Below are 15,812 nucleotides of genomic sequence, written 5' to 3'. Positions count from 1 at the left end.
CCTCTCCACCTGGGTGTCCAGTCACCTCAAGCTCAACATGTACCAACTTTTACCCCCTACTGCTTCTTGTGTATTTTCTATCTCAGTGGGTTGGCATCATGAGGTACCCAAGCCAAAAACCTGGGAGTCATTCTTTCCTCTTTCCTCTCTTTCTACATAAAGTCAATCGTCAAGTCCTGCCGATTTACATCATATTCCTGTAACTAGTGCTTCCTCTTTGTCTCTGTGACTATTGTCCTTGTTCATGCAGCATCTCTTTCCCCCAATTGGTTTTTCATACTACTGAGTAATCTTCCTAAAGTATAAATCAGATCACATCACTCTTCTGCTTAAAATCAGTAACATAAAAGAAATTTAAGAAGACATAACTAAATGGAAAGACATCCTGTGTTCATGGATTGTAAGCCTTAATATTGTTAGGATGGCAATTCTCCCCAAAATCCAAGCTGCCTTTTTTTTTTTGGCAGAAATTGACAAGCTGATCATAAAATTCATATGGAAGTGCAAAAGACTCAGAATAAGCCAAAACAATCTTGAAAAAGAAACAGGGACTTCCCTGGTGGTACGGTGGTTAAGAATCCACCTGCCAATGCAGGGGACATGGGTTCGATCCCCTGTCTGGGAAGATCCCACATGCCACGGAGCAACTAAGCCCTGGCACCACAACTACTGAGCCTGCACTCTAGAGCCTGCGAGCCACAACTACTGAGCCCGTGCACCGCAACTACTGAAGCCTGCACGCCTAGAGCCTCTGCTCCGCAAGGGGAAGCTGCTACAATGAGAAGCCCACGCTCTGCAACGAAGAGTAGCCCCCACTGGCCGCAACTAGAGAAAGCCCGCACACAGCAATGAAGACCCAACACAGTGGGTCTTTCTGAGGCACTTGTCCGTGTTCCAGGCTCTCAGTGCTTTATGCATATTAACTCATTTAATCTTCACAATAACAACAGTACCATTGTTATTCCTCATTTTACACCTGAGGAACTGAGGCACGAAAGAATTTGCTCAAGATCACAAAGCTAGACAGGGTTAGAGCTATGACTTGAATCCAGGCAACATGACCTCTGAGCTTATGTATTTACAGCTTTGCTACGAGAGATAGCCTGTAGCCAGCAATCCAAGCTGATGCAGAGTCTGACGGTCACATGCTTTGCAAGATTGAAAAAGCTCATCTATTCACGTCAAAGCTAAAGTGAGTGGGAATAAAGGCAGGGAGGTAGGAAGCACAACCCCTCCCAAACCCTTCCTACCTGTTCCCACTAAGAGGACAGTGACCCTATGTAAAGAACCTTCCACTGGGATGCAGCCTAGAGGTCAGGGACAGTCAGCTGTGCCTTCCCCCCATGCCTGGTGTTCACAATTGCCTCAAGGCAGAGGTGAAGCTGGAGGCCCTGAGCTGAGGACTGGGAGGTCCTGCTGCTAAGACCATGCATGGTAGTTTTCAACTACCCATTCTAAGGTCAAACCCTTGATCTTGTCATCTTCAGTAACTATACTACGTCTAAGACCTTACGTTTCAGCACCCTACTCCCTGACACCTATCTCCTATCTTTCCAGATTACTTTCTCTATTACCTTCTCAATTCTTCAGCTTCTTAAGAGCTTCCACTCTCTTGACGCTTCATGATGGCATGCCTAAGAATTTGGGCAAACGTCTTTTTTCCATCTGCACCCTCTTTCTGAGTGATTTCATCCAGTCTCTTGGCTTTTATACTATCAACATGTCAATGATAATGTCAGTAACAACAATATATATCTCCAGCTCTGACCACTCGCTAAGTGCCAAACTTGTGTATCCAAATGACTCCTTGTCATCTAATGGCCATCTAAACTGAATATACCCAAGAAGAGCCCTTACTTCCACTACCCTTAATTCATTCTTCCTCCAGTCTTCCCCATCTCAATAAATGGCATCATCATCTACCTAGCTGCTCAAGCCAACAGCATAAAACGCATTTCTGATTCCTCCCTTTTTCTCATTCTCCATATTCTCTCCATCAACAAGTCCTGTCGTCCTATCTCCAAAATATATCTTAAAAAGCCTCTTTCCATCTCCACAGTCACTCCCTGCATCTAGTAGCCTCCTAACTGGCCCCTCTAATCTACTCCTAAAATCTATTTTCTACATTGCAAAGAGAGTGATCTTTCAAAAACATAAATCAGGTCATATCAACACCTCCCTGGGAATTCCCTGGTGGTGCTCTCACTGCCAAGGGCCTGGGTTCAATCCCTGGGCAGGGAACTAAGATCCTGCAAGCCATGCAGCGTGGCCAAAAATAAATTAACAACAAAACAAAATAAACACCTCCCTTTAGTGGCCTATGTAGGGCTTCACTACAGCTTACAATGTCCAACATGCCAAGGTCCCCACTCATCTCTCTGATACCACATCCTACCACTCTCCTCTCAATCCCTGCACTTCAGCCACCTGCTCTTCTTGCTTTTCTTTCAAGGCACTAAAGTAGATCTTTGCTCTTGCTGGTCCCTCTGACTTCAACACTCTGTCCTCAAATCTTTTCTCCGTCTCACTGTCTAAATCAGTGCTGTCTAGTAGAACTTTCTGTAATCATGGAAATGCTCTATACCTGCACGGTCCAATAGGGTGGCCACTAGCCACATGTGGTTACTGAACACTTAAAATGTGGCTAGTATGACTGAGAAACTGAGTTATTTAATTTACATAATTAAAATTTAAAGTTAAATAGGCACAGGGTTTAGTGGACACCATATTGAACCGTGAACGTAAATTACCCCAAAGCCTCTTTCTATTAAATTATCCAGTTTTCTTTTCTTTTTTTCCCTAAGTTTTATTGAGAAATAATTGACATTCATTACTATATAATGTTCAAGGAGTACAGAGTTTTATTTTTCCAAGGTACTTTTCTCTAGGTGAAATAACCTTGTTCATTTATATATTAATTCTCTGCTCTGTCTACAAGAATGTAGGTCATATGAGAGCAGAGAGGCCTTAAGTATCTCATATAAAACTCACTACTCAAAACTCAGGGCCTGGAATGGTGTTAGTTAGGGACATGGTAGATGCATGATACATATTTGTCAACTGATGAATAAAGCATTGGTAGTGGTTCTCCAAGTGTGGTCTGCAAACCTCTGAGGATCCCCAAGACTTTATCGGGGAGTCTGTGAAGTCAAAACTATTTTTATCATAATTCTAAGATGTTATTTTCCAGTTTTGATGGTGGAAAAGCAATGGTGGGTCAAACAGCTGTCCCCTTAGCACTACGAAAAGTAGGGACTCCAGGACACCCTTGTAGTCATTGTATCCGTCACTGCTGTGCACGCACAACAAAAAAAATAAATATACCAGATTCATTTAAGAATGACTTGATGAAACAGTAAAAATTATTAACTTTATTAACTCTCTACAAGTATACTTCTTTTAAATATTTTGACAGAATGGGAAGAATTCTGCTGTCTGCCTAAGTACCATGGTTGTCTCCAGGAAAAGCAATTGTGCAATTGTTTGGGTTGTAAGATGAACTAGCTGCTTTTTTTTCATGAGCACCATTTCTACTTGAAAGAAGGATTGAAAGACATACTGTGGTTATGGAAATGTAGGGTTTTTTGCAGGCATTTTCTCTAAAATGAAGGAAGTGAGCCTGTCAATTCAAGGGAAAAAATTGACAATATTTGCTGCCAAAGATAAAATTTGAGCTTTTGAGTGAAAATTAGGTGTTTGGAAAATTGGTATCCACTGCCGTGAGCTTAGCAGCTTCCCAATATTAAAGACTTTTAGTGGTGACATTAACATATATGACTTTTATATTGTATAATGAAATGTGTCAACATTTGGAAGATCTGTATAACTCAGTGAACCAATCAATACTTTCCAAGTGACCAACACATGCCTGTACAAAATCATGCACAGGTTAAGGATGAATTCAAAGTGCAAGATAGACCAATATATTTTAATGTAATGGAAAGTTGACAGATATGGTTTCAGATTCCACATTGAAACTAAATTTTACAAAACTATGACTTGTCAAGTTTAGGTAGAGTATCAAAGAGGAATATCCACAATTATCTGAGAATCCTTTTAACATACTCCTCCTTTTCCCAGTTATATACCTGTGTGAGGCTGAATTTTCTTTTTGTACTTCAGTCAAAACAACATATCTCAACATATTGAATAAAGAAGCAGATATGGGAATTCTAGCTGCCTTTTATTAAGTCAGACATTAAAGAGATTTGCAAAAATGTCAAACAATGTCATTCTTTTCACTCATTTTTTTGATTTGTAAAATGTAATTATTTTTCATTGAAAAGGGTATTATTTACTTTAACATTGATGGGTTTATTATTTTTTAATAAATAATTATTTTTAATTCTTAATTTTAGTTTATAATATTGCAAATATCAATAATGTAATCCACATAAACAAAAGCTCTTTCAGGTCTTCAATTTTTCAGAGTGTACAGGGATCCTGAGACCAAAAACTTTGGGAAACGCTGCTACAGATAAACAAAGTTAATCAGCCCCTAATACCTTGGTGCATTGATGAAGGGAACACAAGGTAATTATAAATAAGCAATCCCATTTTGAACAGGAGAGGAGGGGAAAAATAACCCAGTGGTCCGTGGTGTGTATTGTATCCTTCAGAGTGAGAACAGCAAGGATTCCCTGCTTTGATAAAATGAGGCCAGTCTGGCTGCTCTGCCAGGTTGGGGGAATCTCATCTAACCATTGTAACTGTGGCCACATCTTAGAAGAATTTTGAGGATTTCCGATTGGTATTGTTTGGGGCCAAGACATTGCCCCTGGGGTTGATCAATTACAGGATTCCACGTGCCAGGATTGGGGTTTCTCTCACAGAACCACTCCCTTAAAAGCTGTGTACGTTTTCTGGCTATTCACATTTGGATAACTCCATGAATTAATAACCAAGTCAGAAGAATGATGAATTATGGTCCCTAAATCTAGACCTTGAGCTTGGTATGCAGGGTCTTAGCAACAGGACCTCCCAGTCCTCAGCTCGGGGCCTCCAGCTTCACCTCTGCCTTGAGGCAATTGTGAACACCAGGCATGGGGGGAAGGCACAGCTGGCTGTCCCTGACCTTTAGGCTGCATCCCAGTGGAAGGCTCTTTACATAGGGTCACTGTCCTCTTAGTGGGAACAGGTAGGAAGGGTTTGGGAGGGGTTGTGCTTCCTACCTCCCTGCCTTTATTCCCACTCACTTTAGCTTTGACGTGAATAGATGAGCTTTTTCAATCTTGCAAAGCATGTGACCATCAGACTCTGCATCAGCTTGGATTGCTGGCTACAGGCTATCTCTTAGCAAAGCTGTAGCTACATAAGCTCAGAGGTCATGTTGCCTGGATTCAAGTCATAGCTCTAACCCTGTCTAGCTTTGTGTTCTTGGGCAAATTCGTTCACGCCTCAGTTCCTCAAATGTAAAATGGGGAATAACAATGGTACCCATTTCTTTGTGTTATTGTGAAGATTAAATGAGTTAATATGCATAAAGCACTGAGAGCCTGGCACATGATGAGTGCCTCAGAAATGTTACCTTTTATTCTTCATTATTCTTTCTGCAAAATTTATGCCTTTGACTCTGAAATCAAGGCTTGGGAAAATAGCCAACACATACAACCCCCTGACAAATTTTTATCGAGTCCCCTAAACATCCCACCTATGTCAGGTACATGGTCTGAGCTTCAGGAGACCCTGGCCTTGAAGCTGCATCTTAGGGAATGCTGACCTCCTAGCCTCCTGGGAATGGAAAATCCCAGGATTTTCCCAACAGTTGGAAAATCCTCACTGTTCTGTACCTCACCTCAACTCAGCCATTTCCACGTGTTAGGGACATCACTGGCAACACTCCACTTCTCATAGTGGTCAGAACTTCAGTTGCAGGTGACAGAATCCTAACAGAAATGGGCTTTGGGTAGCGGGAAGGAATTTGCTGGATGACGTTCTGGGAAAGTTTGGGGGCCTTAGGCGTGGTTAGCTCCTGGCATTAATGTCACATAGGGAGTTCCCTGGTGGTCTAGTGGTTAGGATTCGGTGCTTTCACTGCTGTGGCCCTGGTTCAATCCCTGGTCGGGGAACTGAGATTCTGCCAGCCACGTGGCGTGGCCAAACTACAACAACAACAATAACAAAAAAAAAACCCCAATGTCATTTGGTATGCTCAAATGTGCCTCTGTCTCTTGTCTTCTCTCCATTTCTCAGCTCTGCCTTCGTCTGTGCTGGTTTCAGTATCAGGCAGTCTCTGTCCATGTAGTGGAAGATCCATGCTTATAACTTCCCAGCTTTGGAACCTCAGGAGAAAGCAGCCTCTACTCCCCTGGAATTCCAGAAAAGCTTGGGATTGCCTTTAATTTCTCCAGCTGGAGCTGTGTTCTTTAGCCTTGAAACATTCCAGAGTGACGTCACATGTGGCCTCAGGGGACTGAAACTACACCGCCAGGGAAGGGAGGAAAGGCTTGATATTTATCAACCATCTGTTCTGTGGCAGGCATTTTATATCTTCTCATGGTGAAGATTATCCCTTTTGGGGAAGGAGACTAGATCTCATGGTGGTCTCCAACTCCCTCCAAGCTGAGAGCAGAGGGGGTCCTTCTCATGTCCACAGCCAACCCCTCTGCCTGTGCCCTTGATCCCATCCCTCTATCTTCCTAAAGACAAGCACCATCTAATAGCTTCCTTTCTCTTATATTGTCACTCTCTCCATTTCTACCCTATTTTCTCCTGAGCCGCCAAACATGCTTGAATCCCTTGTACTTAAAAAAAACCCAACAAACTCCTCTTCTTAGCAGTACCTCCTTACTTTTCACTCACACCTCAACTAAACGAAATCAGTTTTCTATTGCTGCCATCTTTTGAAACTGCTCTTTCCAGAGTTACCAGTTACTTCCCCTGTGACAAATCCAGCTCTTGGCCAGCCTGACCTGTCTCACATGTTAGCTAACCCTGCTTTCCTTCCTGAAATCCTCACCCCATCATTTCCTTCATTCCCGGTTCTCCTCCTCCGTTTCCTGGCTGCTCCTTTCCTGCACTCACTGGTTAAAGGTTTATGAAAAGAGAAGGCCAATTTCCCTTTCATTCACATCTATGATTTCAAGAAGTGTTTTTTTCATTGGTGATTTTCCATCTCCAGGGCCTGGGTCTGTCTCCGGGTGTCAGTTTCTGTGCCCTGACACAGAGCCTGAACAGAGCAGCTGTCCACATATGGTGGGCAATGAGTGGATTTCCTCAAAGGCTGGTGCCTAAGGAATGACAAAGCAGTATCCAGAGCTGGAACTATATTCCAAGCCACTCACAAAGGCAGACGCACAAATGTAAGAGGAGGGGTGGTTATCCTGCCCTTGCTGGATCCTTGTGATGACAACTCAGGCCTGATAATTCAGCCACAAAGAACCAGCAGTCTTCTCTCTTTGTCACTCTCCACTCATGAAGCCCTCTCCCTCATGTCTGCATGAGGGACAGCCATATTGGAGTGGGAAGAGCACGAATTCCAGATCTGGGTTTGCGGCCTGCTTCTTTTTTGACCAGGCTTCGATCTCCAGAAAATCAGTGGCCATGGCTGGGTATGTTCCTAGCTTCCTCAGGTGCTCAGACGACTTTCAGGAATGGGGGCGAATGGTACGGACTCAGAGGATGTGGGGTACCAGGGGAAGCCATCTCAGGGGCCCCAAGCAGGTCCCTGGAGAACAGGAACAATGTTCTGGCAACATGCTCTGGATGTGCTCCTAGCACTTACGTCTCTCATACCAGACGGCCTCACACGCGTGCGTGGCCTCCATCACATCCATGTTGTTCACAGCAGCATTTGGCCTGGGCTGGCCTCATTGGATTTACGTGACCTAGATCCCGCTGATTTTATGAAGCAAGATCAGCTCAGGTCTGCTGGCCCTGGGAGATGGGAGAGGGAGGTGCAGGTTCTCAGCTTCACGGTTTTTGTGTCTTCCTCACTGTGTCTCCATTTCCTTCCTTCATTTGAGAAATGAAGGGATTGGCACAAAGGTGTGTCCAAATTTGACTTTCCAGGAATTTATTATTATAGTTGGGCTGCACATCAGCTCTAGCAAAATGACATGTCACATCCTTGCTCGAAGTTTTCAAGTTGTGCTGTCTACTAGTCAGGGATCAGTTGCAGGAAACAGAAACCACTCTATTTTAAGCAGAAAAGGATTTGATACAGGGAATCAGAGGTTTAAACAAAATAGTTGGGAGGGCTGGAGGAGTGGGCTCCAGGAATGACTTACAGAACAAGACCCCAGAATAGCTGCTAACTGGCACAATCATGAAGGTGATGAGTCAGGAGGCTGCTACTAGAATTCTTGCATTAAAGAACACACCAAGTAAAAAGACAACCCATGGAATGTGAGAAAGTATTTACAAATCATATATCTGTTAAGGAACTTATAACCAGAATCTATAAAGAAGTCTTTATAACTCAACCATAAAAAAGGCAACCCAAGTTAAAAATGAGCAAAGGATTTGACTAGATATTTCTTCAAAGAAGATATACAAATAGCCAAAGAGTACATGAAAATGATGCTCAACATAATTAGTCATTAGGGAAATGTAAATCAAAGCCACAATGAGGTACCACTTTATGCCCAGTAGGATGACTATAATGAAAAAGACACAATAGCAAGTGTTGACAAGGATGTGGAGAAATTGGTACCCTTGTGTATTGCTGGTAGGTAAGATGGTATAGCCTCTATGGAAAGAGGATGGTAGTTCCTCAAAAAATTAAACATAAAATTTCCATATGATCCAGTAACTCCGCTTCTGGGGTATATACCCAAAAGAACTGAAACCAGGGACTTGAAGATATCTGTATACCAATATTCATAGCAGCATTAATCACAATAGCCAAAAAGTAGAAACAATCTAAATATCCATCAACTGACGGATGGATAAACAAAATGTAATATATCCATACAAAATCCTTACAATATTCAATGGAATATTATGAATCCAAAAAAAAGGAATGAAGTACTGATACATGCTACAATGTGGATGAACCTTGAAAACCTTATGCCGAGTGAAAGAGGTCATATACAAAAGTCATTTTGTATGATTATACAAAATGTCCAGAATAGGTAAATTCCATAGAGAAAGTAGATTAGTGGTTGTCAGGGCTGGAGGGAGGGGGGAAATGCGACTGACTGATAATAGGTTTCTTTCAGGGGTTGATGGCAATCATCTGGAATTAGAGAGTAGTGATAGTTGCACAACTTTGTGAATATATCTAAAATCTACTGAGTTGCACACTTTAAAATGGTGAATTTCAGGACTTCCCTAGCAGTCCAGTGGTTAAGACTCTGCACTTCCACTGCATGGGGGCACAGGTTCGATCCCTGGTCAGGGAAGTAAGATCCTGCATGCCTCACGGTGCATCCAAAAAAAAAAAAGTAAAATGGTGAATTTCATGTTATGTGAGTTATATCTCCATAAAGAAATAAGATGGTTAGAAAACACACACACCATGTGGCTGCAATCTAAGGACCAGGGATCAGAAATCTACCTCTGCTGCTGCCACCACTGCTTTTCAACCTCATGAAACTAGTGCTTGGACATTGGAATGCTGCTGAAGTAACTCAAGGTTGCCACAAACATGAAGCAACAACCACACAGCTGGAAGATGGCCTTTGCCTTATTTTCTCCTCCCAACTCTTATATAAACGGATGCAATTTATAAACCCTAATTTGCATGCAGAATGTTAACTGCAAGGGATTCTGGGAAGTGTAGCATTTAACTCTGGCCTTGGCACTATGAGAAAGAGATTGGAATGGATGCTGACAAGCAATTCACCACATCTACACAATTTCACCCTCCCTAAAAGGAGAGATCCAAAATCTCATTAGTCATGTATCCAGCTCTGGGTGATACTCATTCCAGTTCAGTTACGATCCTGTCTCAACAACCTGTAACCTAATGATTAACTGATCAACTTACCAACACACCTTATGATACTAGGGAAAATGTGGGAGGGGAAGAAATGGGATGATATCTATAAATATATACATACCAGAGCAAGGGAAAAATATGAAACACTAATATAGTCCTCATCTCTCCACCTTTCAGGAATTACTTATATTCATAAATATCTTTCTCTACTACTTATGAAGTTCATTTTCACAGCCAGTATCTCAGCCAGATGAGGCTCTTTATCTGGTGTGGTGACCCAAATCTTCATTCCTAAAGGAATTAAGCCTTCCCTGGAATAGCTTTTTATCCTTGACTCCTGCATACAGCAGTACTAGAAGTAGCCCTTTAAGCCCTTTAAGTTCCAGGCACACTCCTTCCTGCCCCCACTGAGCAACAACAAACTTATCTCCCTTGATAATCAGGATCAATCTCTCCATCTAACACAACTGCCTCCTTTTAGGCTATTGGTTCAGTGGATGAGGAGCCAAAATTGGCCAAAAAACTTCCAGTTCAGTGGACTCATTGTTATGTGCCCTGGTGGAAGTACTTCTCCTCTGGGTATTGAGACTTCTAAACTAACAAAGACCAAAGTCACAGGGGCAAGAAGCAAAACTTTTGTGAATGGGTTATATATAGGTCACTGTTTCAGAACATAACTCATCCTATAGGACAGAACTTCACTGCATGAGATGCTGTCTTCCAATAGCGCCATTTGACGGTTGGGTGAGGCCAGCTGCTTTGGATGATCCCATGGGTCTTAGCCCATTGCCTCACTTGATGAGAGGCAGTGTTGTGTGGAATACTACATGATGAATAGACATTCAGTAAGTTCATGGATAGTAACAATGATGATGATGATGAGCATGATAATAATAAATGAAATAAATGATGCTAGCTAATACATATAGCTCTTACTACAGGCCAGGCACTGTCATATGTATTCATTTAATCCTCATAGTCCCAAATGAAGAAACGGAGACAGAAAGGTTAAATAATTTGCCCAAGGTCATAAGCTACTTAAATAAATGGTGGAGTTAGAATTCCTACTCAGGCATTCTGGCTCTGTTGTCTGTCCTCTTAACCACTATGCTTCTCAAAGTGAACATATAGTCAAATTTAGAATAATGGGGGGATGGATGTCTTTGCCCTGATAATTGTTATTTTTCTCATTTAAAGTTTTTTTCTTTATGAATATTTTAGGCTTGGCATACATGGAAACAATTCATATCTCGAGTGTCTTTTCCAGTGAGGACAAATCCCTGCCTTCTCTGTGACGGGAGGGCTCTGATCTGATATTAAGTGCCCAGCTGGTCCCTCCAGAGCATGGAGCAGGGCTCAGCTGTAAGCCAACATCAGCTTCTCAAAAGAATTGCCACTGCCAAAAATATCCTGGCTTGACTCTGAAATCTGATGGCCCTGTGCTGTTTTTCTCTTATGGATGTTTGCCACAGTGTGTGTACAGTAGCCTCAGTTGCCAAGGGATTTTGCACACCACTGGATCTGCTAGGTCATAAACTTCTAACTGCTTACATTGCAGCCTGTACCAACTGGTGACCATTCTCTTTCTCTGGGCCCATCAAAGCTAGTAGCCCTTGTGGGTTACTTAGAAAACGGGTCAGTGCAGCATAATCAAATGGGGTATGCTACCTCCCAAATCAAGAAATCCACCAAATGCCCAGAATTTTTCTTAGTGGTGGGGGGTATACAGTGCAACAGCTCATCGATCACTTTAGATAAACTGCCATCCTCCAGACTCCTGCTCTGGATCCCGAAAAATTTCATGGAGCTGAAAGTTCCCTTAAGCTTCTGCAGGGACTATCCCCTATCCTCCAGAACACATGTATTTTACCAAGGCATTTAGATACCTGCTACTTCTTGCTTATTATGTCCAAAAACATGCCATCACATACAGAGTGATGTTCTGGGAAATATGAAATGATTGAAGTGCCTGCACATTAGATTTCAGCAGAGCTGGAGAGGTGATACCACCCAGAGGGAGGACAGTAAGCGGTACTGTTGACCTCGACAGGTAAAAGTAATCTGCTTTTCATGTTTTCTGCTATTTGGGCTAGAGAAAAAAAGCATATTCCAGGCCAGTAGTTGCATGGCTGCAGGTGCTGGGGCAGGTGTTGACTTGCTTCAAAGTGATTATATCTGAAATAACAGCTACATAGCAAGTCTTCTACCGGGCAAATAATTTAAATGTAGATATGATAGGGATCACCACTGTGGAACTTCTCAGTCTTGGATGGTGGCGGTAATATTTATCATGCCCTCAGGGATGCACTATTTCTTCTGGCTTATGTTTCTGGTGTAGGACTGTGCAAGGGGCTTTCCTCAGCTCTTCTTACCACAATAGCTTTCACTCTACCGGTCAATGTGAAGATTCTGCCAGGTGCCAAATACATCTATTACAATTGTGCTTACAGGAACTGGGAAATAACCACACACAGGATGAATATGTGAGATAGATACAGGCCAAGATTCCTTTTAAGTTACATGATCCCTGTGTATTAGTTTGCTAGGTGTGCCATAACAAAGTACCGTAAATTGGCTGGCTTAAGCATTACAAATTTATTGTCTCACAGTTCTGGAGACTAGAAGTCCAAGATCAAGGTGTTGACAGGGTTGGTTCCTGCCGAGGGCTGTAAGGGAGAACCTGTTCCATGCCTCTCCCCTAGCTTCTGATGGTTTGCTGGCAATCTTTGGCATTCATTGGCTTCTGCTGCATCATCCCAATCTCTGCCTTCATCTTCACATGACATTCTCCCTGTATGAGTGACTCTTTGTCTAAATTTCCCCTTTTTATATGGCACCAATCATATTGGATTAGGGGCCCACCCTACTCTGGTATAACCTCATCTTAATTACATCTGCAACAACCCAATTTCCAAATAAGGTAACATTCTGAGGTATTGGGGATTAGGACTCCAACATGTGAATTTTCAACCCATAACACCCCAAAGGCTTTTTTTTTTTTTTTTTTTTTGCGGTACGCGGGCCTCTCACTATTGTGGCCTCTCCCGTTGCGAAGCACAGGCTCCGGACGCGCAGGCTCAGCGGCCATGGCTCATGGGCCCAGCCGCTCCGCGGCATGTGGGATCTTCCCGGACCGGGGCACGAACCCGTGTTCTCTGCATCGGCAGGCGGACTCTCAACCACTGCGCCACCAGGGAAGCCCCAAAGGCTTCTATTTTTAAATAGTGGTCCACAAAGACCTTTTAGGTCCCTTGAGATTAGTACTGGCTTAGGGTCGGTTTCCAAGTATTCGCTAAAGGCCTGGGTATTTCCATTTCCCTAAGCACAGGAACATAGTTAATTGACTTAAGATTCCTTTGGGGAAGATTAGAAAACTTACAATTTAGTTATGGTAATATTGCTGGGTGCTTTCTCCAGGGTACTCAGCATTCCTTTATTCAAGGGCTTTGGGTCTGAGAATTTAGTGAGTGTCCATAACTCTCCATTTTGGTGACTTAAAACAGGCCTCTCTTTGCCAGACCTGGAGTTTTGCTTTGTATATATAAACCAAGTATTCCTGCTCTGTTGCCTTGGTACTGCCCCTTGGCCCCTGCCACTCCAGGATCTCCGTCATACCTACTGATATCAGGGATTCCATTTCAATGGCAGCATCTCTTAGCTTCACTTCCGACTATAGAGAATTTACATTACAGCACTTTCAAAGTAAGGTGTTCCCTTTATCTATGTACTTTCCAATTCCTTTGTGAAAGGAATGTCCTCTGAGCAATTTTAGAGGGCAAAATTAGGAGATGAGTAGGTCACACATATGATAAATCTATACCGACACTTCTATCTTCATGTTTCTGGATTCATCTTCTAATGCTATACTAAGGAATTTTTAGCATTTCAATTTGAGTGTAGACCACTGTTAAGTCCAGGTTTCATCCAACCAACCAGCTAAGAGCTACTCTTAGCTGCTAAAGTCAGTATACTGATTCCAGAATCTCTAGAATGCCCATATTAATAAGTTCAACCCAAATGAAAATAAAATTGTTCTTTTCTTCCTGGTCTAATACCTTTAGAATCCAGTCCACACACATTCCTCAGGTTTCTGCTGATTCAAATTAGCAAAATCTCACAATTCTGTAACCTTTCTTTCTCTCAGGTCAGATTTTGTGGTTGCCTTTCTGAAGCATACTGGGATCTGACTCTAGTCACAGATTTGGTAGCAATAAGGGGTAGTGGGTGGGACATGAGAAGTACATGAGAAGGGACACAAAAGCCTTCCCTTTCAAGGCAACTACCGCATGTAAGTTGCCCTATCAATGGGGGAAGACAGGACCAGCCCTATCAACGGGGGGGAGGACAGGACCAGCCCTATCAACGAGGGGAGGAGAGAGGAGGGCTGCTTCTGCTGGTAAGAGAAGTTAAGTGGAGTCTGTGGGTTCAGAACACTAGGATTTACCCAAATCTACTCACATGTCCCCATTTCACATCTTACTCTTTCCTAAACAACATCCTAACTTTTATATAAGAGACCTGGTAAGCTAAGAATTTAACTTATGTCGTAATTCAACAACCCACAATCCCTCCTTGATTTTCATGTACATCAGCCTTGTGGCTACAAGAGACAGCTTTGAGCTGAAAATTTTAAACTCTTGAGGCTTTCATTTTCTTTCTTTAATCTCTCTAGCATAAGCCAGCCCCATTTAAGTCTTCATTTCTTACACGATGGTCTGTTGTGGCTGCCACTTGGTCTATCAAAGTCTTTTATCCAAAAGACAATTCATTTAATGTGACCACAGATGTAAGTCATCTTTGCCTACTACCTTACCATTTTCAATGGCAACTAGATTCTCATTTCCTTCAAATCCAACTTAGTCATAACTAATCAAGAATCCCATCTTTGAGGGACTATTGTCTATAACCAAATTTGGAACCAAATACTGTATCAGTTAGGGTTCAGTAACTGCAGAAAACAAAACCCTTCCACCTATTTTAAGCAGAAAAGAATTCAATACACATAAATTAGGTGCTTACAAAGGAGTTGGAAAGCTGGGCAAGTGGGCTCTAGGCTGGACCTCCAGGAAAGACTCCCAGATCGGTCCAGTATGGGAGCCACTACCTCTGCCACCATCAGGAAGATGAAGAACCAGGAGGCCAGCATAGGCTGACTACAAGAACATGTATCACTGACGGTTATTTGTGGATCAGGAGTCCCTTCAACATCCACACAACTATTGATGGATATTAGAATACCACTGGAGGGAAACCTAAGGGCTTTATACTTTTGCAAGAACAACAAAGTTGCTGAAGATGACCCCTGAATCACTTCCTCCTTCCATATCCTTGTTTGTGCATCTGGCAAAATAAATTACATTTACAACCTTGGTTTCAAGGAAGTGTGAGACATGTAGTTTTAACTTTCCAGCCTCTAGAGTATAAGACAGTACATTAGAAAGAGGTCAGAATGAATAAGTACCCATTTAGCACTTCCACAAATTTCTTTCCATTGGCCCATCTAAGTAGGACTGGTGACCAGACATGTCTTCTCCCAGTTTTAGCCACTTTTAAATTTGAACACAACACCCCATCTGTCTGGCTTTGAAGATTACCTCTCTTCCTGGCCTCAGAGTAACCTAAAATGTCATTGTCTTCAGAGTTGTTTTGATAATCTACACAATCTTGTCCTCAGCCACCTCTTCAACCTGATCTACTACTCTCCTCCTTGGTCCACTCTGTTCTAGCCATTTAGGCCTCTATGCTGTGTGTTTGTTTAAACAGACTAAGGATGCTCCACCAAAGGACCTTCATACTTTATTTTTCATGTCTGGTATGTTCTTGCCCTAGAAATCCACATGGTTCTTTCTCACTCCATCAAGACTCTAATAAAATGTACCTTTAACTCCATCAAGACTCTAGTAAAATGTACCTTTATCAGAGAGGCCCA

Source organism: Orcinus orca, chromosome 1 (assembly GCF_937001465.1).
Source record: "Orcinus orca chromosome 1, mOrcOrc1.1, whole genome shotgun sequence".
Taxonomy (NCBI): domain Eukaryota; kingdom Metazoa; phylum Chordata; class Mammalia; order Artiodactyla; family Delphinidae; genus Orcinus; species Orcinus orca.
The sequence above is the reverse complement of the archived record's forward strand: the minus strand, read 5'-3'. Positions refer to the sequence as shown.